Source organism: Protomyctophum bolini (genome assembly GCF_963924005.1).
Source record: "Protomyctophum bolini genome assembly, chromosome: 23".
In the NCBI taxonomy this organism is placed as follows: domain Eukaryota; kingdom Metazoa; phylum Chordata; class Actinopteri; order Myctophiformes; family Myctophidae; genus Protomyctophum; species Protomyctophum bolini.
This window is the reverse complement of record NC_137884.1, coordinates 21,786,422-21,810,154: the sequence shown is the minus strand read 5'-3', so window position 1 is coordinate 21,810,154 and position 23,733 is coordinate 21,786,422. Positions and strand designations below refer to the sequence as shown.

The window sequence follows — 23,733 nt, the reverse complement described above, 5'->3', positions numbered from 1 at the left end:
TGTCTGTGTCTGTGTGTGTGTTTGTGTGTGTGTGTGTGTGGCTGTGTGTGTGTGTGTGTGTATGTGTGTGAGTGTGTGTGTGTGTGTGTGCATGCATGCGTGTGTGTGTGTGCATGTGTGTGACTGTATGTATGTGTGTGTAGCCTACTCATGTATGTGAGGCGTTGTTCTCTTGTTGTGCTTTGGCTGCTTTGATCTCATGATCCCATTAAGCAGCTGTGCTCAAAACGGAGGCACCGGCATCTCTGCGGATGCCGACGCGAGGAGAGGCAGAGGCATGCATGTCAACAGCAACCAAAACAGAAAGCCTTCCCGAATGGCGCGCGTGATTAATCTGTGTCTCGCAGGCATCTCCTCTCCATCATAATATCCCCCCCCCCCCCCAAAACGTTAACGTGGAAGAAAAGTGATTAGTTGACGACATTAATGCGTGGCCGGTTTGTACTTACTGCTGCACATATTCATACTCAGGGACGTGAATTCCCACACCGAGTTTTGATGCTAACACGCATGGTTTCCCACAAATGCTCTCACCACACCATTATGCAATTATGTAGAACGAGCAGTCGGACACAGCGTTCAAAAATAATAATGAAGACGGAAAAGAACAGAGCGGCGGCGGCGTCCATCGAGTTCAATGGAGAAGTGGCGCCCGGTTCTGTTCGGTTCCTCAAGCCGGGTGCATATCTGTGCGTGTGTCTTAACCGGCCACGTATGCGTCTTAACCGGCCACGCATGTAGGAGCCACGCGTGAGTCTTAACCGGCAACGCATGTGTCAAGCTATAAGAGACAAAAGGCCCTAAGTGTGAATATGGTTGATGGACTCATCGATTCACCACTTATGCTGTAAGTGTTTTTTGAAAAGGTCTCGTGGGACTTGACTCAAAGCACAACCTGGCCCGTTCCACTCTAATCACATACTCAAGAGGAAGAAAAATAACTGAAGCCTTGTAGTGCAGAACACACTCAGCCTGGTTTTGTATAACAATAAAGCGAAGACGGAGCCGACAGAAAGCAGAAGAAGAGGAGGAATGCTCCGTTAGGGACACCTGGGTCCTCTCCTCCTTCTGAAAGACCATTTGGTCACGGTGTCAGCTTCGCCCCCTCAACACCTGAGGCCCTTCGGTGGGATAAAATTACCCCATCCTCCTACACTACACTATACCTGCCTCCGCCACCTGTGCCCATGTTGCCAATCAGCCGATTCCACCGGGGGAAAGTAGGTCCCTCCACACAGTCAGTGGCCTAATCCTCGGCTCCGTTACAGGCCAATTACAGACCAATTAAATGGCTATAGTTGCATCGCCGTCATCTGTTGCTCTTTGGAATGAATTGACCCTGCATAATATTATTGTTTGTTTGTTTTGAGATATGCCGGACAGACAGACAGACAGACAGACAGACAGACAGACAGACAGACAGGGCTTTACAGAGAACTAGGTAGAAAGACGGAGCAAGAGAGAGAGACTGTGAGACATGTGTCAGCAGAGCCCTGGAACAGGAACGGGGTCAGTAAGCAACCAGTGGCACAATACTAATAATGGACACCCTGTGGACATGGACACACACACACACACACACACACACACACACACACACACACACACACACACACACACACACAGACAATACTAGGAGAATGGATCTGTGGAGGCCGGTGACGGACGCGCATGGGGCCGCGGCATGGAGGAGAGAAGTGAGAGAGAGAGACGCAACAGGAGTCTGAGTGAAGCAGAGAGGATGAATGGCCTGCTTTAACAAAAACAATTAGGTCTCCCATGCATCCTCACATGGCACACGTGAGCACATTTCATTCTTACATTGGAAGATAAATGGTTTGGACGTCAGCAAACTGTGCCCTCAGATAATCTGAAATATTGAAATAAATACTTCATATTTATTTCAAAGTAGATGCAATTTTTGAATAGCTAAAGCATAACATAATGCTAACTGCACCAAAAGGGGTTCCCACCCAAAATGGGTTAATGGTAGGATTGACCCATTATTTGATAATTATACGTCGGTGTCACCAAAGGGTAAAGCTGTGGTTGATTATATTGGTGCTGGTGCAGTCTCTCAGTTGCAGTCAACAGTCGGTCGGTCGGTATCAAGTGAAAAATAGCCTTTGAGCACAAATGTCACGGGAGCCAATAGTCACATTAAAACCCATCGGGCGGAACCTTCAGACGGCTCCCTCGACAGAAAGGAACGGAGGAAAGGGCAAAGAGGAGGGGAAGTGAGAAACCGATGAACAAGATATGCAGACACACACACACACACACACACACACACACACACACACACACACACACGTAATATAATTACTCACTCTTTACTTAAAGTATCAATACTGCAATGTTACTTACAAGTAAGGCCTCACTCACACCTTCGCAACAGACTGATGTATGCTAGTTGTATACAAAGGGTGTGATACACATCTTGCCCCAATGCATTTCCAATGGGAGTCACATGGTTTGACACAACATTATGTGTTGTATGAGGGGGCGGGGGGGCAGTCGAAACACAGCCGAAAGCCATACAACAGCTTGTAGTCCAAAATGTTGTATCAAACCATGTGACTTCCATTGGAAATGCATTGGGGCGGCCATGACACTTACATCTTGCTTACATCTAGCATGCATCAATGTTGTATGCTAGATTGAAAGGTGTGAGTGAGGCCTTAGTTCGGAATTACAAATGCCCTTGAATAAAAGTACAAAAGTATCGGCATCAAAATAATACTTAAAGTACCAAAAGCTAAAAGTACTCATTGTGCAAGAATGTACCATTTCGCAAGTAAAAAAATTTATTAAAATTTTTTTTGAAAATAGCCGATCTACAAACTCACAATGCATCGCAATACGACAGGCTTTAGTTCCGACATAATATTGATCCGAAACCTCAATCCCTAACCTAACCATAACCGCAAGCACGGGAGCAGCGCATGTCGGACCATCGCATTTTCGCATCGCATGTCCCCGCGCTTCGGACCTTCGGTGTGTCGGATCTCCGTGCGCACCCCCAATACGACGCGACACGACGCAAATAGCAGAATACAGTACATCTTCTATTTTCACTATAGTTTGTGTCCCGGCCGGGCAAACATAAAATGTCTCTTTTGTGTCTCGATCTAAAAAGTTTTGGAAGCGCTGGTCTGGTAAATGAGGCCAAGCATTCAGTGGCTTGACTTAAGCCTGAGGAAAGAGTCGCGAGGAACCGCGCATAGAACGTGAAGAGTGTTGCATCTCTGAGCAGCTTTGACCTATTTGCTTAGGAAAAGTAATCCGTCTAAATATAGAGCCTTTGGCATATGAGGGAGAGAGAGAGAGAGAGAGAGAGAGAGAGAGAGAGAGATACGGAGGAAATCGAGGAGATGCAAAAGTTCACAGCCAGAAGATTTTGGGGTTAGGTTTCAGTTCATATTAAAGCGTGATGTACTGTATAATTGGCTGAGTCTTGTGCCGAAAATAGAAAAATCTACACGCTCACAACGCGTCGAGCGGTGATGCGTTGTGAGCTCGTATAGATCAGCAATTTAAGGTGCGAGACAAAGGCACTCGAGTATGAATCAGACGTGAATCACCATGTCCATTTTGACAGCAAATTCAGATTCAGAACATAACAGCATTTAGTTTTAATCCTATATGTACTAGTCATCTGAAATTGTTTTAGTCTTAGTTTACTCGACTACATATCTAAATCTTAGTCCTTTAGTCTTAGTCCTTCGCAGGAGGAACACAATGGAGGGAGAATGACGGGGAACAAGGCAAAGTGGCAGAAAGAGAAGAAAATAAGTACGAACTAGCCCCAAATTTGCATAGACACGGAACAGGCCTGGTCGGGCGTCACCGAGTAACCCCATCCAATTACAACATGATTTATTCTACCCGCTGGTTTTTTGTCAATGTACGTACAGTAATTCTTCAACGAGCACATTTTGGTTGCGGTAGAGCAGAGTGTTACTGATAGGCTCTCTGGTGGCTGGTCCAAAGAAAACACTATGGAGGACAGAGTGACCTTTTTTTCTTTCTTTTCTTTCTTTTTTTCCTGTATTTTGTTTGTATACTGCCACCCCCCCCCCCCCCCCCCCCATAGAATTGTTCATTCTATGACCAAAATAAACTGAACTGAACTGAACCTGTGCAGACTGCACTGTACTGTAGGTGTTTACCACCACGCGGAGAAATGAACGCTCCACATCCACCTCTCTCTTTTTGTCCACCTTTTATAGAAGCGTCACAAGGTACATCATTGATTTAGATGTTTTGCCTCCATGCCTGTCTCTTTTCAAGCAACCCTGTACTTGTGTCTTATGGAGAGCCTCTTTGGTTGCCTTGAAATGCTCCCGGGTAACAATGAATAACTGTGTGTGCGTGCGTGGCCTTTCTGTACATTTTGTCCCCTTCCATCTCTTTTTGTTCCTCTCACAAGGCGTACAAGTATAACTATAAGTACATTTAGTTCCTCAGGTACAAGTTTGAGGTATATTTTACTTTACTGCAGTATTTACAACTCCCTCTCTTACTCCACTCCACTCCGTCTCAGAAGCAAATATTGCACTTTTACTCCACGACAATGATTTGGAAACTTTAGTTATACTAGTTACTTTGTAGATCTTGATTGTTATCACAAAACATGCATTGACCACTTCATCCCTATAGTATTACATACATGTCGGCCATTTGAAAATAGCAGATCTCCAATCTCACAATGCGATGCCGCGACACATTGTTCAGGAAAGCCATCACAGAACAGTGGTTTAACCAACAAAAGAACGTTGCAAACGAGCGAAAACAACGGCCTCGTTGACTCCCGCGAGGTTGTGACAATGTGGCAGAGAAACATACACGTTAAAAAAAATAAAAAAGGAGATGTCAGGGGTGGGGAAAAAAAGGAAAAAGGGCGAAATAAATATTTTGACGATTTAAAAAAAATAGCAGACCTACAAGAACTGCTATTTTTCAATAGCTAAATTATAACATAATGATTAAATCACCAAAAGGGGTTCCCGCCCAGAATGGGTTAAGATATTTTTTTGGGGGGGCATGACCCCGTCGTATAGTCAATGGTGGAAGAAAAGCACCCATTTTTTAATACTTTATACATCTCGGGAGGCAAATCTGCCGAATCGGGGGCAGTACTGTGTTGGCGCCTGCCATGCGCACGCACGCGCGTGTGTGTGTGTGTGTGTGTGTGTGTGTGGGGGGGGTGTTCTTCCCACGACAGCTGCACTTGGACGAGGACTCTCCCTCTGCCGGGATAGCCTCATGCATGTGGAGCCTGTATGTGGAAGAGCACCAGAAGTGATGTCTTCCAGATACAGACACAAAATCGTTGAGCTGCAGACAAGAGTAAAGTACTCCTATAGCCCGAGGACACCGACCACCACACACTGCAACATCCTCTGTGTAAATGTTAACCCTCACAAAGTAACCTTTTCGCTTACATTTGTACAGTTTCAGAGATAAAAAACGAACACGGACGATTTCACCGGGATACATCCACAACTCATTTGGATGTATATTAATACTGCATAAATTCAAGTCTCGATGCTCTGGCTTCCAGCTTTAGAGGGTGAGGGGGGGAAAATTAGGTTGATTACATAACTCACACAGGCACGGGTCGTGCTTTCATACACAAGACATTCACATTCCCCTGCACTAGTTTAAGACAGAAAGGGGCTATATTTACACATTCAAGCCTCAATCATGAGAAGCATCATCCGCTATAATCTCATTAATCAGCATGATTGGCCTCTAATTGCCCGTCGTCAAATCCCTACAGATGCCATCACTCAAGTCTCCGCTGAGTCAGCTCTCTATTGCCACACGTCGATGGAGGCAAATATTGTCTGTCTGTGTGTCTCTCTCTCTCTCTCTCTCTCTCTCTCCCTCTCTCTCTATTCAATTCAAAGGAGCTTTATTGGCATGAGAAAAAGTACGTTTACATTGCCAAAGCAGAAGTGGAACAAGGCTCTCTCTCTCTCTCTCTCTCTCTCTGAGGGACACTTCAGAGGGAGAACAGTGGTTTTCAACCCTTTTCATACTGTATCAAGGCCCACTTTTTATTCGCCATTTGAGCCACGGACCACCATTTGATGAGATTTAGCCTCTCAGACCCAAAACTTTTTAATCCAATGATGTGCTGTCGGATACGATTTTTTTTTTGCCACAATTCCATGCTGTGTTGATGTTGGCACCATTAGGAGAGATAACGGGTAAACGGTTGATCAAAATAAAAAATCTTCTACATTCTCTAATTGTGTAGACTTCTTATAATTACATTTTCAGAGCGTAAAATGAAACAAATGGACGCGTTTCTCAAGAATTTTGTTACCAACTCTCCATCATTTAGCTCATGGGGACCACCTGGAACCTCCTCAAGGACCACTGGTTGAAAACCTCTCTCTCTCTCTCTCTGGAACCTCCTCAAGGACCACTGGTTGAAAACCTCTCTCTCTCTCTCTCTGGAACCTCCTCAAGGACCACTGGTTGAAAACCTCTCTCTCTCTCTCTCTGGAACCTCCTCAAGGACCACTGGTTGAAAACCTCTCTCTCTCTCTCTCTCTGGAACCTCCTCAAGGACCACTGGTTGAAAACCTCTCTCTCTCTCTCTCTGGAACCTCCTCAAGGACCACTGGTTGAAAACCTCTCTCTCTCTCTCTCTGGAACCTCCTCAAGGACCACTGGTTGAAAACCTCTCTCTCTCTCTCTGGAACCTCCTCAAGGACCACTGGTTGAAAACCTCTCTCTCTCTCTCTGGAACCTCCTCAAGGACCACTGGTTGAAAACCTCTCTCTCTCTCTCTCTGGAACCTCCTCAAGGACCACTGGTTGAAAACCTCTCTCTCTCTCTCTGGAACCTCCTCAAGGACCACTGGTTGAAAACCTCTCTCTCTCTCTCTCTCTCTCTCTGGAACCTCCTCAAGGACCACTGGTTGAAAACCTCTCTCTCTCTCTCTCTGGAACCTCCTCAAGGACCACTGGTTGAAAACCTCTCTCTCTCTCTCTCTGGAACCTCCTCAAGGACCACTGGTTGAAAACCGCTCTCTCTCTCTCTCTGGAACCTCCTCAAGGACCACTGGTTGAAAACCTCTCTCTCTCTCTCTCTGGAACCTCCTCAAGGACCACTGGTTGAAAACCTCTCTCTCTCTCTCTCTGGAACCTCCTCAAGGACCACTGGTTGAAAACCTCTCTCTCTCTCTCTCTCTGGAACCTCCTCAAGGACCACTGGTTGAAAACCTCTCTCTCTCTCTCTCTGGAACCTCCTCAAGGACCACTGGTTGAAAACCTCTCTCTCTCTCTCTCTGGAACCTCCTCAAGGACCACTGGTTGAAAACCTCTCTCTCTCTCTCTCTCTCTCTGGAACCTCCTCAAGGACCACTGGTTGAAAACCTCTCTCTCTCTCTCTCTCTTGAACCTCCTCAAGGACCACTGGTTGAAAACTAACTCTCTCTCTCTCTCTCTCTCATATCTTTGGAAAACAAAGCATGCACATTTTTATGGCGCACAACATCAACAACCGCCCACACGCAACCAAATATAAAGTATCAGGTGTTGGGTATATGAAAGTAATGCTGTTCTGAAGCAATATTATGCCACGAGAAAATAGCATGTCTGCCCACACAGCCCATGCGTGCGTGCGTGTGTGTGTGTGTGTGTGCGTGCGTGCGCGTGCGTGATGGGATGAGACTTGGCATGTGCTGCGGCAGCAGACACGTTAGCCACAATTCCGGCGACTAAAACTACGACGATAAATGTCCGTCGACTACCTTTTTTCACTGAGGAAGACAAAATAAATACGGAATAAAATATAATCTACGACGACTAAAGCTATAAAGACTATAGATATAATACTGACAATTTCGTCGACAAAATAAAAAATCACACCCGTGTGAACTGAGTGGTGCAACTCCCCTCTCCCCCCACTCCTCTCTCTCCCTCTCTCTCTCATTAGCAGGCAACAGTACAGCACTATCTCTCTCTGTTTCTGGCACAACAGCGTCCCTACTGGTACTAATAGTCATACTGGTGCTCATTAACGTCACATAGGCTAACGTCACATAGGCGGACACAGAGTCACGGACATTGCTGTTCCTTGGAGTGGTTGCACCACTCAAAAAAAACTAGACAAAAATATTACGGAGGGAACAAAGTAAAGACAAATAATGTTATGCTTGGTTGCACCGTGAAAATAGCAGATCTACAAGTTCACGACGCGTCGTGACGTGAGCATGCGTCTTGGGAAGTGTTTTGTTCCTCGATCGCGTCGAACAAAGGAAACACAGACTCCGGTTCACTGTCGATCGGTGCAAGGATCCAACCTTGAGCAGCTAAAGGGTCTTGCTGACGCACTGACGACAGGCATTGAACAAACAGAGAGCGAGAGGAAGGTGGGGCATGAGGCGAGGACAGAGAATTCTTCCTTCAGTGAACAGACATCGTGGGTGGCAGCGGAAGAAGCAACAGAGAACACATTTTCTTTGTTTGGTAGAGCAGGGGTGGGAAACTTTGACGATGGAGAGGACCGCTATATACCACTCACTCCACCACTCACTTACTCACCACTCACTCCAGAGGGCCACTATAGTTCCACACTCACTCCAGAGGGCCACTATAGTTCCACACTCACTCCAGAGGGCCACTATAGTTCCACACTCACTCCAGAGGGCCACTATAGTTCCACACTCACTCCAGAGGGCCACTATATTTCCACACTCACTCCAGAGGGCCACTATATTTCCACACTCACTCCAGAGGGCCACTATATTTCCACACTCACTCCAGAGAGCCACTATAGTTCCACACTCACTCCAGAGGGCCACTATATTTCCACACTCACTCCAGAGGGCCGCTATATATCCACACTCACTCCAGAGGGCCACTATATTTCCACACTCACTCCAGAGGGCCACTATATATCCACACTCACTCCAGAGGGCCACTATATATCCACACTCACTCCAGAGGGCCACTATATATCCACACTCACTCCAGAGGGCCACTATATTTCCACACTCACTCCAGAGGGCCACTATATATCCACACTCACTCCAGAGGGCCACTATATATCCACACTCACTCCAGAGGACCACTATATCCACACCATATTGCGCATTACTGTCGTAGCAAAAATAGCTGATCTACAAGCTGAAAAACACTCAAAAAAGTCTGCACAATTAGAAAATGTAAAATAATTGACATTTTGATCAACGTTTGCCTGTTATCTCTCGTATATGGTACCACATCAACACAGCATAGGATTGTGGACAAAACCGTATCCAACAACAAAACATTCTCTAGTTTTGTGTCCGAGAGGCTACATGTCATCAAATGGTGGTCCGTGGCTTAAATGGAAAATAATTTGGCGACCCCCGGCGTGGCGTGGCGTGGCGCGGCCATGCCTCCGCTCGCCGCCATCGGTGCATCTCAGAAACAACGGAAATCAAGCCATCAGAAGCTATAAAGTGCGTGCACTTAACTGGACGTATAATCTCCTTCCCGTGGAATATTGAATACAGCGGCCTGCACGTCGAGGCTGCTTGCACGCGGTGGACTGAAGCACGTATAATGACATCAGCGACTAAATCTCACGCCCCGATAGCATTTCCCCCCCTCATTCAGCGGGTCACTGTGTGAGACTAGCACAGCACAGCGCAGCCCCGCTGTATTCAATCCCCCCCCCCCCCCATCTCACTGATGTGGCGGAGATGGAATATTTCATTAGGGCCTTGGATGAACAGATATCCACTGTGTGCGTGTGTGTGTGTGTGTGTGCGTGTGCGTGCGTGTGTGTGTGCGTGCGGCTTGAGCAGACCGAGACTTCCACTCGTGTCGTTATTATTACCCAAAGACACGGAGAACGGCCGTGTTAGACAGATTGGATCTGCGATCGGAGAGTCCTCCAGAACTACATCGTTGCCGTGTTAGTCACATTGGCGTGTTATCGAGAGAGGGGGGGGGGGGGGGGGGGGGGCTGAGCGATGGTGGAAATGAGAACAGAAAATGTCTTTGCTATCTTTGGTGAGATGTGTATGTCATGTGTCGGTCAATTTAGTCAACTGAAGAGATGGAATCCTCTTCTGATACGAGGCTTACAGCCAGTGTCCACATACTACTGTACTGCAGTCAGTGGTGGAAAGTAACCAAGTACATATACAGTATATATACAATAGCAGATCTGCGATGCGACAGTGTGAGTTTGTATATAGATCTGCTATTGTCAAAAATAATTTTGACATTCTGCACAATGAGTACTTTTTACTTTTGGTACGAAGTCATCACGTACAAAAACTTTAGCTCCTATACTGTCAGTATAGGAACCAGTACATAGTTGTGCCCAAGAGTAAACGTTGCATTCAATTAAGGTACTTTAACCCATTTTGACCTGAGATCAGATTCTAAAAATGTCTTCTACATCCTGACAGTTTTCTGAAAAAGCTACGTTTCTATGTCAGTCGTTCTTCGATTTTTCAAAAATGGCAGACCTACAAGCTCGTAGCGGGCACTCGGTGAAAACTGTCAGGATGTAGAAGAACACTTTTTAGAATCTGATCTCGGGTCAAAATGGGTTAAAGTCCCTATTGTCTGGAGAGGACCGTTGTGTACCCTCCCCCCCCCCCCCCAACCTTTTGATGTTTATGTGCGCACGTCGTGCCTGCATGGTTGCTGCATGTGTCCGTAAAATGTCCTCATGGGCACTTAACTCCGACTGCTCGCCGCCTTATCGTCCGCTCTCTCTCTGTGGAGACATATACTGTTTGATTTGGTTCACAGAGCAGCTCCGGGACACAGGGACCCCCCAGCTCCGGGACACAGGGACCCCCCAGTCCCGGAGCCAACACGGCATTAAGCCATTTAGGCCTGACGTCGACATTCTTTTTTTTTTTACAGTTTTCTGAAAAACCTTCAGTGGTGCTCAATATTCCATGTCAAGGACCCCAAAAATTATATGTAATATGCCTCCTCCGCCCCCCCCCCCCCCCCATCTGAAAAATATGTTGTACAAGGGACCTCCCCAGAAGCAAAGATTTGAGTTAAAATGTTCAATCTGTAATAATATAGTTCAGTCTGTAATAATATAATATTCAAAGATTTTCACGATTCTTCAAAAAATAGCAGACCTATACAAGTTCATAGCGCGGAACTCTGTGCCGCGCTATGAACTTGTAGATCTGCTGTTTCTCAAATAGTATAACAATGCTTTAAAACACACCAAAAGGGGTTCCCGCCCAAAATGGGTTAATATTCATGGCCGGAGCAGGTAGGGACGCTCGGTGGCAAAACTGTGTGGACCCAAAGAACGAAGCCTCTCCATCTCCCTCCCTCCCTCCCGAGGTTCACTCAAGGCATAAACAAACAGCCAGGACATCCATTATTCAGCCTCTGTTTGCGCCTCTCATGTGTGCACACACACGCACACGCACGCACGCACGCATTCACTCAATAACAATATTTCACATAAGCTTTTGCATAATTGGCTGCTGTGTGTGTGTGTGTGTGTGTGTGTGTGTGTGTGTGTGTGTGTGTGTGTGTGTGTGTGTTGTCTGGCTGTCTGCCACTGCGTTAGGAAGTGGCCCATGATGTGTGTTTGTTTGGAAATGGATAAATGAGTCAGGGTGGTCTCGTCATCACCATTACTTCTGACACTAATTCATACCTCTGGGGCGTCATGCCAGTGGCGTAGAGTAACCTAGAGTACATTTACTCAAGTCAGTGGGTCTCAAGCCCTTTTCATGTCAAGGACCCCCTAAACCAACATGTATTATCCTGCCGACCATCATTTGAAAAGATACGCCAGGGACCCCTCAGTTTTTATTCCCATCCAAGATAACATCCAGACAGTGTATTACTCGGTTTCAACGTGATCATCACGCTAAGTATCTGGAAACATTACAGGGTAGAAATAAGCCACATAACAGTAAACTAGTACAGCTGGCCCGACTATCTGACTTTTAACCCATTCTGACCTGAGATCAGATTCATACGAGGTTTCCACTGGACACACACTGGTCTGATTATAACCCATTCTGACCTGAGATCAGATTCTAAAAAATGTCAGTCGTTCTTCGATTTTTCAAAAATAGCAGACCTACAAGCTCGTAGCGCGCCACTCGGTGGCGCGCTATGAGCTTGTAGATCTGCTATTTTTCAATAGCTAAAGCATAACATGATGCTGAACACCAAAATGGGTTCCCGTTCAGAATGGGTTAAACAAACACACACCATGCGTCCCGCATGTAGCATAGCTACCGTCCCTAGCTATACCGTCCCATCGCCTGAAGGGATGCGGCGCTCTGATTGGTTCAGAAACTTCAGAGCGGTGTTGAAACCGTCTGAAACGTCAGTTACAGATTGACTGTCGCTTTTCTTTTTCTGTGCAAAGCGCCGCGACTAGCCGCGACGTATACCAGACGCCGTTGTTTGTTCGTGCCTGAGTGAACCTGATTCATATCGCCGGTGTCGTCGTATAAAGAACGGGGGGGGGGGGGGGGTATCTGTCTAGATAAGGCTGGCTATGAAGCCACGCGGTCGGAGCCAGTAGAGAATTCCATTTACCTCTCCAGAGATAAGGTGCACGTATACGCACGTCTGGCCCGCTGTGAACGCTATACTGTGGATGTAGCAGTGTACTTTTCCTCCGCAGCGTTCTGCCTAGATGAATGCCAAGCATTCAGTGATTGTTTGTTACCGTGTGTGTGTGTGCGTGTGTGTGTGTGTGTGTGTGTGTGTGTGTGTGCGTGCGTTTTGCATTGGTGCCTGTTTGTTCATGTGAGAGCGTCTGTTCTGATTTGGAGAAAAAAGGGGAGGGGGATAAAGCAGTAGGGACTTTTTGTTTGCGGTACTTTATATGACTTTACTTCAAGAGACAGCAACTCTAAGAGGACTTATCATTAGCCGTTTTGCCACCAGCATCAATTAATCTATATCTATATCGCGTTGCCAAGGTTTTATCGCGCGCAACCCTTATTTTGAAAAGCCAATTATCCGTAACCGGATGTTAATATGAGAAAATGCTGTGTGTGGCGTCTTGACCGGTTGTTGTTCTCTCGGTCGGTGGTGGAAAAACCCCGACCGCGAGTATCACAGCGCCTGCTGTCGGCCGTTGAAAAACCTTGTTTTCACTAGAAATGACATTCATTGTGCCGATTTGGAGATACAGGCCATTGAAAGCAGCACATACTGCAGAGTGCAAGTGGATGAGTGGCTTGCTCATCCACTTGCACTCTGCGGCTTGTGTGCATCTTCAAAATGGCCGTGGCAATTGTTCCACTTTGAATGCTAACGAGCGGCAGCTAACAATTCACTCGGATCAAAACATGGATTAAAGAATATAAACCCTGGAAAACGTAGGCTATACGGTTCTGGCAGGCTAAATGGTAAAATGGTAAATGGTGCATTTATATAGCGCCTTCTTCCAAGGCCTTACATAGACTGTGCATTACATTCACCCTTTCACACACATACATTCATACACCGATGGCGGCGCAAACCAAGCAAGGACCTGCACATCAGGAGCAATTAGGGGTTTACTTCAAAGTCTTGCTCAAGGACACTTCGACACTAACGAAAAATGTTCGTCGACTACCTTTTTTCACTGATTAAAACTAAATAAAAACTAAATATAAACGAATCTATGATGACTAAAACTAAGACTAGATATACTGACAATTTCGTCAACAAATAAAAACTAGACTAAAATGTTAGGAAGGGACTATGGACTGTGGACAAGAGATCCAGTTTTATGCTTCACGCTGCAAGATTGTAGATCTGCTATTTTCAGCATGCAACCAAAGTGTAAAATATGTCATTACAACGACATCAAGGCCTGTCAAAACACATTTTAGTCGACTAAATAAACTGTAGATTTAGTCGACTAAACACTAGAACATTCCAGGTGACTAAAATGTGACTAAAACTAAGTGAAAACTATTCAAGAGACAACGACTAAAACTAAAATAGAAATTTGCTGCCAAAAACAACACTGCTCTGGGGGAGCCCGGGATCGAACTGGCAACCTTTGCGGTTACCATCCGGCCACTCTACCACTGAGCCACCGCCGCCCCCAGAAGATAATGCTCGTACTTTGGGAGTTTTTCAAGGCTATAGACGATTAATTTAACCCTACGGTTACTACACGGTTCTGGCGGACTGCGTGTTAGTTACTTCCTTCGACAGGTGGGTAGGAAGAAAAGACATGCTCGACCCAATAAACTAGAAAGGAGAGGACGGAAGGTCGCCCACCCGGGGTGGGAAAGGGACGGGCCAGACAGGATGAGTGACAGCAGACAAGGGTGAATCACGTCAGAGAGAGAGAGAGTGAGAGAGAGAGAAACTGATAATAAGCCCCCAAAAATAAGGGGAGAGAGAGTTTGAGAGGAGTTGAGCCTTTGACGCAGACAGGGAGTAGAAAATGTCAGTTGCCATGGTAACGCCACCCTGCCTCCAGTGAGTAAATGAGTGTGTGTGTGTGTGTGTGTGTGTGTGTGTGTGTGTGTGTGTGTGTGTGTGTGTGTGTACCAGTATACTGTATATGGAGATGGACCTCTGTTAACCCTGCAGGGGAGAAGTTCATTCTCGACCCAGCAGATGGTCAGGCGCTCGGGGGTGCAGCAGAGGGGTCCGCTAAGGGGTTAAGTGTCTTGCTCAGAGGCACTCCGGCGCGTACACTGCAGGTCGAGAGGCGGGAGGCGAACCAGCGACCTTTCCGATTACCAGACGAGCTCTCTAGCCCACTCAGCTATGCAGCTGTTAGAGAGAGAGAGAGTGCTGAATGTACTTTATTTATTTAATTCTGGAGGGCCAGCTTTGTGTGCTTGTGTGAATAATAGCGATGATTTGATTGGCTGATCGTCCCATATGATTGATGTTTTTTTTCTTGAGGATAAAAATCACACCCGCGTGAAGTGAGGGGCGCGCTTATTATACATCGTCATATACGTCGTCTCAGGAACAACTGAATTTGTGTGATTGGTTAGCGTTAGCCGATTATCTCGTCTACATATGACGTACATTTCCCCTTCATTGTCAATGGCATTTAATGTTTGTGTTGCAACAAACTTACGTCATATTTGAGGCACATATGACCCAATTTCTCCTTTCATTGTCAATGGCAAATATGAGACGCGCGGGGACAGAAGCTGTATATAGGAGGGGCTAGCGCACCGAAAAGTGAAGGCGGAAAAGTGAGGACGCAAATGTGATTGGCCGGATTGAGACGATGTGTGATGATCACAGGTGTGATTTATTTTTGAGGGGCCCTAGCCCCGCCTGTATTCAGCTATTAGTGTAGATTTTAGTCTTACACAAACATTAAATTCCCATTGAGAATGAATGGAGAAGCTCGGAGCTGGAGCCCCATCTTGGAGCTGAGCCCCATCTTGGAGCTCCGCACCTGGGCTATATACCGTGGTGTGGCTCACGACACTCAACAGAGTGCTGGGGATGTTAGCTAATGTTTATTGGGCTTTTCTGATGGAGACAGTAAATAATAATGAAGGAAGAGCCACCGGAGAGCAATTTACTCTCTTTTTTTTTATTGTTCTGATCATTGCTATCATCCATCAGCCTTCGGGCCATTAACCTATTGTGGGCGGGAACGTCTTTTGGTGTTAGCATTATGTTATGCTTTAGCTATTGAAAAATAGCAGATCTACAAGCTCATAGCGCGCCACCGAGTGGCGCGCTATGAGCTTGTAGGTCTGCAATTTTTGAAAAATCGAAGAACGACTGACTTAGAAACATAGCTTTTTCAGAAAACTGTCAGGATGTAGAAGACATTTTTTTAATCTGATCTCAGGTGAGAATGGGTTAAATAGGACATGCGAGCAGGGGACAGAGGAGACAGGGTGACTAAAACGAAGGAGGGAGATGGCTGCCTGCTACTTGGCTGCAGGGGGGGACCTTAAAGTGTAACTCAACCTTTATTCCTTTTATTTATACGTCGGTCGCGGGCTGTGTGCCGTGTGCCGAAAATAGCCAATTCCACACGTTCACAAGGTTGTGAACGTGTGGAGTCGGCTAATTCCGGCGTGCAAAGCATGGAACGGCCTTTAGCGTCTCCGACTCATCGGGAGTCGTTATGTTATAAACGGGGCCATTCGAATGCAAAGCACGACGTGAGGCACTCGAATTAACTGGATAGGTTCAAGCCAAGTTCACGCGTATAGCAACCTCGTTATGATTCATAGGGCACAGCAGGTCAGCGTCACGACACAAGAGACTGTATAGAGCATGCTGTACTGTAGTCACCGGGAAGAGAAAAGTCACACTTCTGTGAAGTGAGGGGGCCCATGATGATTTTTGGTGGGGTATGTTGATTTTGGGGGGAGCATGAATTAGACAAACGTCAAAGTCCATAGACTTGGCTGCCACGTAACGTTGCGTCTGAAAGCCAGATGTTGGAGGGGACAGAGCCCCTCACAAAAATCACACTCGCATGAACTGTGAAGTGAGGGGCATCAAACTACATGTCCCTGTGGGACATCAAACTACATGTCCCTTTTGGACATCAAACTACATGTCCCTGTGGGACATCAAACTACATGTCCCTGTGGGACATCAAACTACATGTCCCTGTGGGACATCAAACTACATGTCCCTTTTGGACATCAAACTACATGTCCCAGTGGGACATCAAACTTCATGTCCCTGTGGGACATCAAACTACATGTCCCTGTGGGACATCAAACTACATGTCCCTGTGGGACATCAAACTACATGTCCCAGTGGGACATCAAACTGCATGTCCCTGTGGGACATGTCCCAGTGGGACATCAAACTACATGTCCCTGTGGGACATCAAACTACATGTCCCTGTGGGACATCAAACTACATGTCCCAGTGGGACATCAAACTCAGCCATTAGCTCAGAGCCTCATGTGCTCCTCGTTGTCGCCCCCACAAAGCATGTGAATGCACGCTGCGTTGATATAGAGCGTACCAAAGTCTCCTTGAGGGGAGCGTCAACATATGTGTCACGTGGTAGCGGCCGTGCCTGCAGCCATACTCGTTGGCTTGCCTGGTTTGTTTACATTGAGCGACTATCCGGTGTGCTTGTATACGTTCTTTTTTTAAACTGACCTCACAATGGTGCAGACTTGCTCAGTACATAAGTGACACAGCAGGTCACGGTCGAGGGAATGAGCCAGAAAACTGAGATTTTCAGCTTTCCAGCATGGAGACAGCATCAAGGAACCCAGATTGACGAGTTTACAAAAAAGACACCCATTGCTGTCATGGTAATACCAGCTCAATGACTGCAGCATAGTGAGTCACACACACACACACACACACACACACACACAAGTAACGGATGTAGTAATTGCCAATCACACCCTTCATAAAACTTAACGTTCCCATTAGCAGATGTTCACTGGGCAGTCCAATTAGCATCTACACCTCCATTAACACACCACTGGCTCACTGGCATGCTAAGCTACTTTATGCTAGTTCCATTAGCATCTACACCTCCACTTACACACCATCTGGCTCACTGGCATGCTAAGCTACTGTATGCTAGTTCTATTAGCATCTACACCTCCACTTACACACCATCTGGCTCACTGGCATGCTAAGCTACTGTATGCTAGTTCCATTAGCATCTACACCTCCTTTAACACACCACTGGCTCACTGGCATGCTAAGCTACTGCATGCTAGCCACCACAAAGAATCAATTGGCCTGCCTCCACCGAGCGGCCTCGTAATGTGTGGTTATTGCCAGGAGGAAAGGGCTCTTCGCCATTGATCAGACGCGCTAGGACCTCACAAGTCAACCTCATTAATACTATGGAGGAGATGACAGTTAAGATGGAGAGAAGAGAGAGCCAACATAAAGTGCATTACAGTATAGTAGAGTTATGTTGAGATAAAAGCATGGATAAAACGTTAATTTTCATTTTCTAATTGTCCAACCCCACTTTAAAAGCCAGTGAGGTAGATCAAGCGATTGGCAGCGTAATAGAAAAGGAGAAACCATCTCTCCACTTATTCCACTTAAACAATCTCTTCACCTCTGCACCTCCCACCATCTTCCAGGCGATCGTCTGTTAGTCAGAGAGAGAGTGTCAAAGACAGACGTAAAAACCTGCTGCCCACTGAGTGCTTTCCTTTGTTCACAGTGCACACACACGCACGCACAAGGATGTCAACATGTGAGGTGGTCCATGGAGCCGAGAATATCAAGGCTAAAGGCCCAGGTGAGTGAGAATGAAAGGAAGGCACAGGAGGTAGAGAAGGAACAAGGAAGGGAAGACAAAGGGAAAGATTGATAGAGAGAAAGAAAGAAAGAAATCGAATTAGAGAAAAGTGTAATCCTGTTGACCTCTAGTGTCGCATACATGAAACAGAAAGCCATTGTTTGATGCATGGAGGCTATATTGCCAGATCCAATTATATGATAAGCATTAGTCAGAAGTGTGAGCAGCTATTCAAGAGTTACTATTTGTCAAAAATGTAAAACTCAAAAAATATACTATAATATAAAATTTACAATTTAGGCATTAATCCAGAGCGATTTACAGTAAGCATAATCAAAAACAAGGCAATACAGCATATACATAAAACTAGTTATCATGAATCATACATAAGCTAAGAACCTAAGAGTGGAATATCTATATAATTAAACTATGCATATATACTAAGTAGTGATACAGTATGTCTACATAAAATGCTACTTAAGGTACATAAATTGAGCGTTTGAATACGCCTGTAAGGTTGTAAGGTGCTAGTGTGCATATCAAATATGCGTTCTAAATGCATACATTTTTCTCAATGATCAGTGTTAACCATCGTGACAGGCCAACGCGCACGTACCCTGTCCCCCATCTCTCCATCTCCCCAATCAAATCTACTCGGATTACCAGGCGACAGGCCTGATTTCACATGGACTCAAGCTATTAACGCTCCAACCTTGGAATATCAACTGGGCAATTTGTGTAAGAGCCGGCATAGCCTGGGCTGCCCTCTCTCCCTGGCTATCATCACAGTCAAGCAATCCAATCCGAGCTCAAGGTACTATCTATCGTTATGAGTGGCGGCCCCTCTAGGGCAGTCCGTCCTCTGCCAGAGATCCTTTCGCCACCGCCACTCAGGAGCTAATACCTCGTTTATACTCGACTGCACGATGCGCCGCGGACCGTTGCCGAGTTTGACGCCAAATTTCGATTTATTCGTTTTTAGTCAGTCTTTTGAATACAATTTAATTTATGTTTTTGTCATGTTTTATAGGCCCAAACTGCACCGATGCAACTCCATGCAACTCCTTGCAACAAAACTGTTTTGAGGGCATGTCACACCAATGCAACTCTTTGCAAGTGCCATTGAGGATAACGCGCAACGACATGCAACTTCTCACAATCGGTTGCAAGGAGTTGCATGGTGAATCATTGGTGCGGCTTTGGCTTTAGTCATCTGAAATGTTTTAGTTCGTTAGTTTTGGTCCGGCATATATTTTTTTTACAAATTATTGTCGTTTCCACAAGTCCTGGGAGGAAATTTGCACATGCAGCCTACCGGATTGTTGTGTTGCTGTGCTGGTTGATGTGACTGTGATAGCCTACTTACACAATTATCATCCTATTATCATCATTCTGGATATTCTGTTCTATACCTTGGGTTATTTTTTTACCTTTTCCCTGTGCGTCCTTGAACAGTGGTGAGTTGTCTACTTAAGTAATCAGTAAATGGTTGGACTCCATCTTGCCTCATTCTTGTGTTCTGACCGACACTCCAGCGAGTGAAATCTTTCATAACCACCAGCAGTCAAGCACTTATCCATGTCCTTCAGCACGCGTGTGTGTGCGCGAGTGCACCAAACGTTTTCAAATAGTTTTTCTCAGGTCTTTACTGGCGTTTTCTTTTAGCGTCTGTGTCTCCAGTCGTTGTTGTATAACTACTGTATGTCTGCGACACATGGGTGAGTCTCTCTTTTCTACCATTCGGGTGGTGCCAAGTGCGCCTTTTGACGCCATGTTTTCGTATGTACCTCGGTGCCCATGACACCTCATCACGCCTTTTTTTTTTACAACAAAACTATTGATTTACGGTGATCAGCTGCGTCCAGTTTCCCCTCATATCACTCCCGTTCCGATCCGGTGAATATATGAGGCTTCTTAGAACGGAAATATCTCAGATTCTTCTTTTTGGCCAAAAACAAGCTTGGTGTGTCTAAACGATAGTATTTCGCTAACAAAAAGTATGTTTTGGGTGGATTAAATGGCAATCGTGGGACATGTTACAGATTTTTACTTCCTGACTCGGTTTCCCAAAACGGCGTTCAAACCTCTTAAGCCCCAATCCCCCGCCGGCGGGGGATTGGGGCCGGCTGTCCACCTCATGAACAGCTCTCAGCAGGAAAATGGGGCTGGTCAAGGTCTCAGGTTCCAACTCCGATATTTTAGATTTTCCCTCCCGGACCCCCCTGGGGTTTAAGAGGTTTTAAAAGCTCCGCTCATTGACAATGCACTTGTGGCGGCGAGAGCCCTCCACCAGATTGCGCTGTGGCGCCAAATGAGTCAAAAAAAGATACCCCTCTACCTCTCACATCACTCACTGGCTATAGGGCTCCTTCAAACTGAAGCAGCACTGTGGCGCCTCATCGATTTACAGCCACACAGCTAGTACAGAAGCAGCCACACAGCACAGACTCCAGACTGAAGTTAATGGGGCATTGGGCTTTCAGGAAGGCCAGCAGACGATCTCAATCTCTCATAATGATCAAGCAACATGTAAGTCAGCTCTGGATCCCGGGGTTAATTGACATTCTCCGTACGTAACCCACTGTATAGCACCGTCAGACAACCCAATTGCAGTGCTCTCTACAGTACGCTCCTGTATTTTCACATCGGTAATTATGGTGGTACTTGGGAGAGCCAGATCTTTTCCGAGGCGGTACTCCGGTATAAAAAGGTTGGGAACCACTGATTCTACACGGTCTTTATAACTCCTGAGAGTCGCACGCTTCTCCATGATTAGATTGCTCTTACGTCGTGAGACAGAGCTTGGTTTCAACTAAGTGACACCGAGGAGGCTGTAGAGTAGAGACAGTATAAAGGCCTATTCATATATATATGTTTGAATTATCGGTGGTTTCGGTGGTTAGGTGACCACCTTTCTGGTGGTGAGGTGACCACCGAAGCGGTGGTGAGGTGACCACCGTTCTGGTGGTGAGGTGACCACCGAAGAGGTGGTGAGGTGACCACCGTTCTGGTGGTGAGGTGACCACCGTTCTGGTGGTGAGGTGACCACCGTTCTGGTGGTGAGGTGACCACCGAAGCGGTGGTTTGGATGTCGCCGGTCATAGTCTATCACCATGCTCGTATTTCCTACCCTCCATGGCCAACACTTCCTCAAATTCGTCCATTGTTTTCCCTCTGCTTTCTCTCTACTGCCTGTCTGCCTCTATTCTATTCCTTTCTAATCCTTTTCTGTTTATTTACTATATTCTATTCATGTCGTCGTCGCTATCATTTCATATTTCATATCGTTCTCCCGCTGCTCTGTTTCAGGAAGTTTGTTTTTACGTCGGGAGCTCAGCTCCAAGGTTGCCAGATTGTGTGAGACATAAGCAACCATGTCCGTGAAAACACACACAAATCTGGTAAAAGGGGGTCCCTGGCACAACATATATGTTTAGATGATGTAGGCCAAGGTATTGGTTCCCAACCTTTTGATAGGCCTACTGAAGTGCCACCACCACCTCAGAAAATATTTGGCTGTCCAAGTACCACCACCATAATAACTGATACAGGAGCGTTTTTGTTCTATTCCTAAGCCAATGATGCGGCTGCTCTGACTAAACTCTGTCTAATCGCTAATCGGCACAACTGATGATATTTCTAATGCGATTAATCCGTTCTCAAAACGTCTATTAACGGCTAGAAGAACTACCTGTAATGTAAATATTAAATATTTCATTCCACATTTGTCTTTTTTTCCTCCTTTTTAGGAGGTGTACCACTAGAGGGGGGGCTCAAGTACCACCAGTGGTACCAGTACCAGTGGTTGGGAACCTCAGTAGGTTGGACAAATACAAAGGTTTGGTCCAAGCAACGGTCTTGCTTGGACAAATACATTCATCTGGGGGTTCATCATGACATGGAAATGTGTGAGAATCACTGGTTTAAACATTAGGAAACAAGCCCAAAAGAGCAACTACTGTACACTTTAGAAACAAGTCCCCAAGAAACGCAAGCCACAACTACCAAAATTATGTATAAGCAACTTTACAGAAAAACAAGCCCAAAGTCGCTTATGGCAACACTGCGGACATGGCGGACATGGCAACACTGCTCAGCTCGCAAAACCAGTGCCATGGAGAAAAGCCCCCCCCCCCCCCACACACACACACACACACACACACACACACTCGTCACGGCCAGGAGGACAGCGCTGCCCGGCTACACTCCGTGGTGGTGCGAGGCTGCGAGCTGAGCTGTCTATAACTATTATAACGTATACTATAGCCAGCACAACAACATAACAGCAATCTAGACCAATCACATTGCCCGGAGCGAGTCTCGGCGGTGACCACCGTTTCAAACAGAGAGAAGGGCTGGGGTGGGAAGAGCGGCTCAGTGACGTAATGTTGCAGTTTTCGGTGAAGCGGTGGTCACCTCAACACCGAGAATCCAAACTAGGAATAGGCCTTAACAGACATTACAGACAGAGATAGTGATATGTGTAAACTCACAGGGAGGTGAGCCTTGCCGAGCCCATGTACTTTATACATCCACATATGATAACAGCATCCTAAGGTTAGCAAGGAATATCACCTCTAATACTAAGCATGTGTTGTATGGAGAATATAGGTTGCTACCTTCAGGAAGGAGATATGGTGTACCAGCATACAATAAAGTCAGACTAAAGAGGTCTTTTGTCCACCAGTCGACCTTGAGGCTTAATCAGGAGATGTAGTAGCCACAGGATAATCTAAGCGGTGGATATTGCTCATGTCTTTATGTATGTAAATTGTCTTGTTCTTTGTGTTTGTATATGTGTTCTGCATACTTGGCTGCTGTGTCGCAAGACAAATTTCAGTGTGAACTGACAATAAAGTACTATATCATATCATATCATGATGCCCATACAGGGCAGGAGTCTATGGACTCTATTTTCGTCCATGCTAAACCCCTTATCCCTTAAACGACTTTTTTTTTTACTATTTTGAAAAATGTCAAAATAGCCAATCTACAAGCTCACATCGTGTCGCCGTAGATTGGCTATTTTAACTATTCAAAAATGTTTTTCAAAATAGTAAAAAGTAGTTTAGTGATAAGATGATTAGCATGGATGCGAAATATGAGAGCCCTACTGTATATCTCCCGTTTCTGTAGCGCGAGGCAGCTTGTGGTTACATCCCCAAGCCATGATGTACAAGCACCACAGGCCCTGGACAAGACGCTATAGCATGCTGCAGGGACTCGCCCCCAATACAACCCTCGATGTCAATCAAGCAGGGAGGCACTGCGGTCAAAACAATTCAGGAGGCTTTGGTATGCCCCGGCCGGGGATCGAAGTCGAACCCTGACCTTCCAACCTTCCAGTCTCAGGGCGGACACTCTAACCTCAAAGCCACTGAGCTGCTCTACGTCGCGGAGGTTATACAGAGAGTGATGTTATGTATATAATGTGTGACTCACAGGGGACGGTGCGGAGGTAGAGGTTATACAGAGTACATGATGTGTATAATGTTAATGTGTGACTCACAGGAGGTAGAAGTTATACAGAGTGAT

At 46.1% G+C, this 23,733-nt stretch overlaps 1 protein-coding gene across 5 annotated transcripts in view; it reads right to left on the bottom strand.

The window, feature by feature from the left end:
• The window catches only part of magi2a (membrane associated guanylate kinase, WW and PDZ domain containing 2a), a 221,998-nt gene that overhangs the window by 130,456 nt on the left and 67,809 nt on the right, over nucleotides 1-23,733 (bottom strand). Inside the window, exon 1 of one of the 5 annotated variants that reach the window (XM_080757867.1) lies at nucleotides 23,641-23,656. The exons of the other annotated variants lie outside the window; for them this stretch is intronic. The gene's annotated coding sequence lies outside the window, so the exon portion shown is untranslated. Of the gene's footprint in view, nucleotides 1-23,640; nucleotides 23,657-23,733 lie in introns of those variants that run through there. 5 annotated transcript variants of the gene reach the window in all.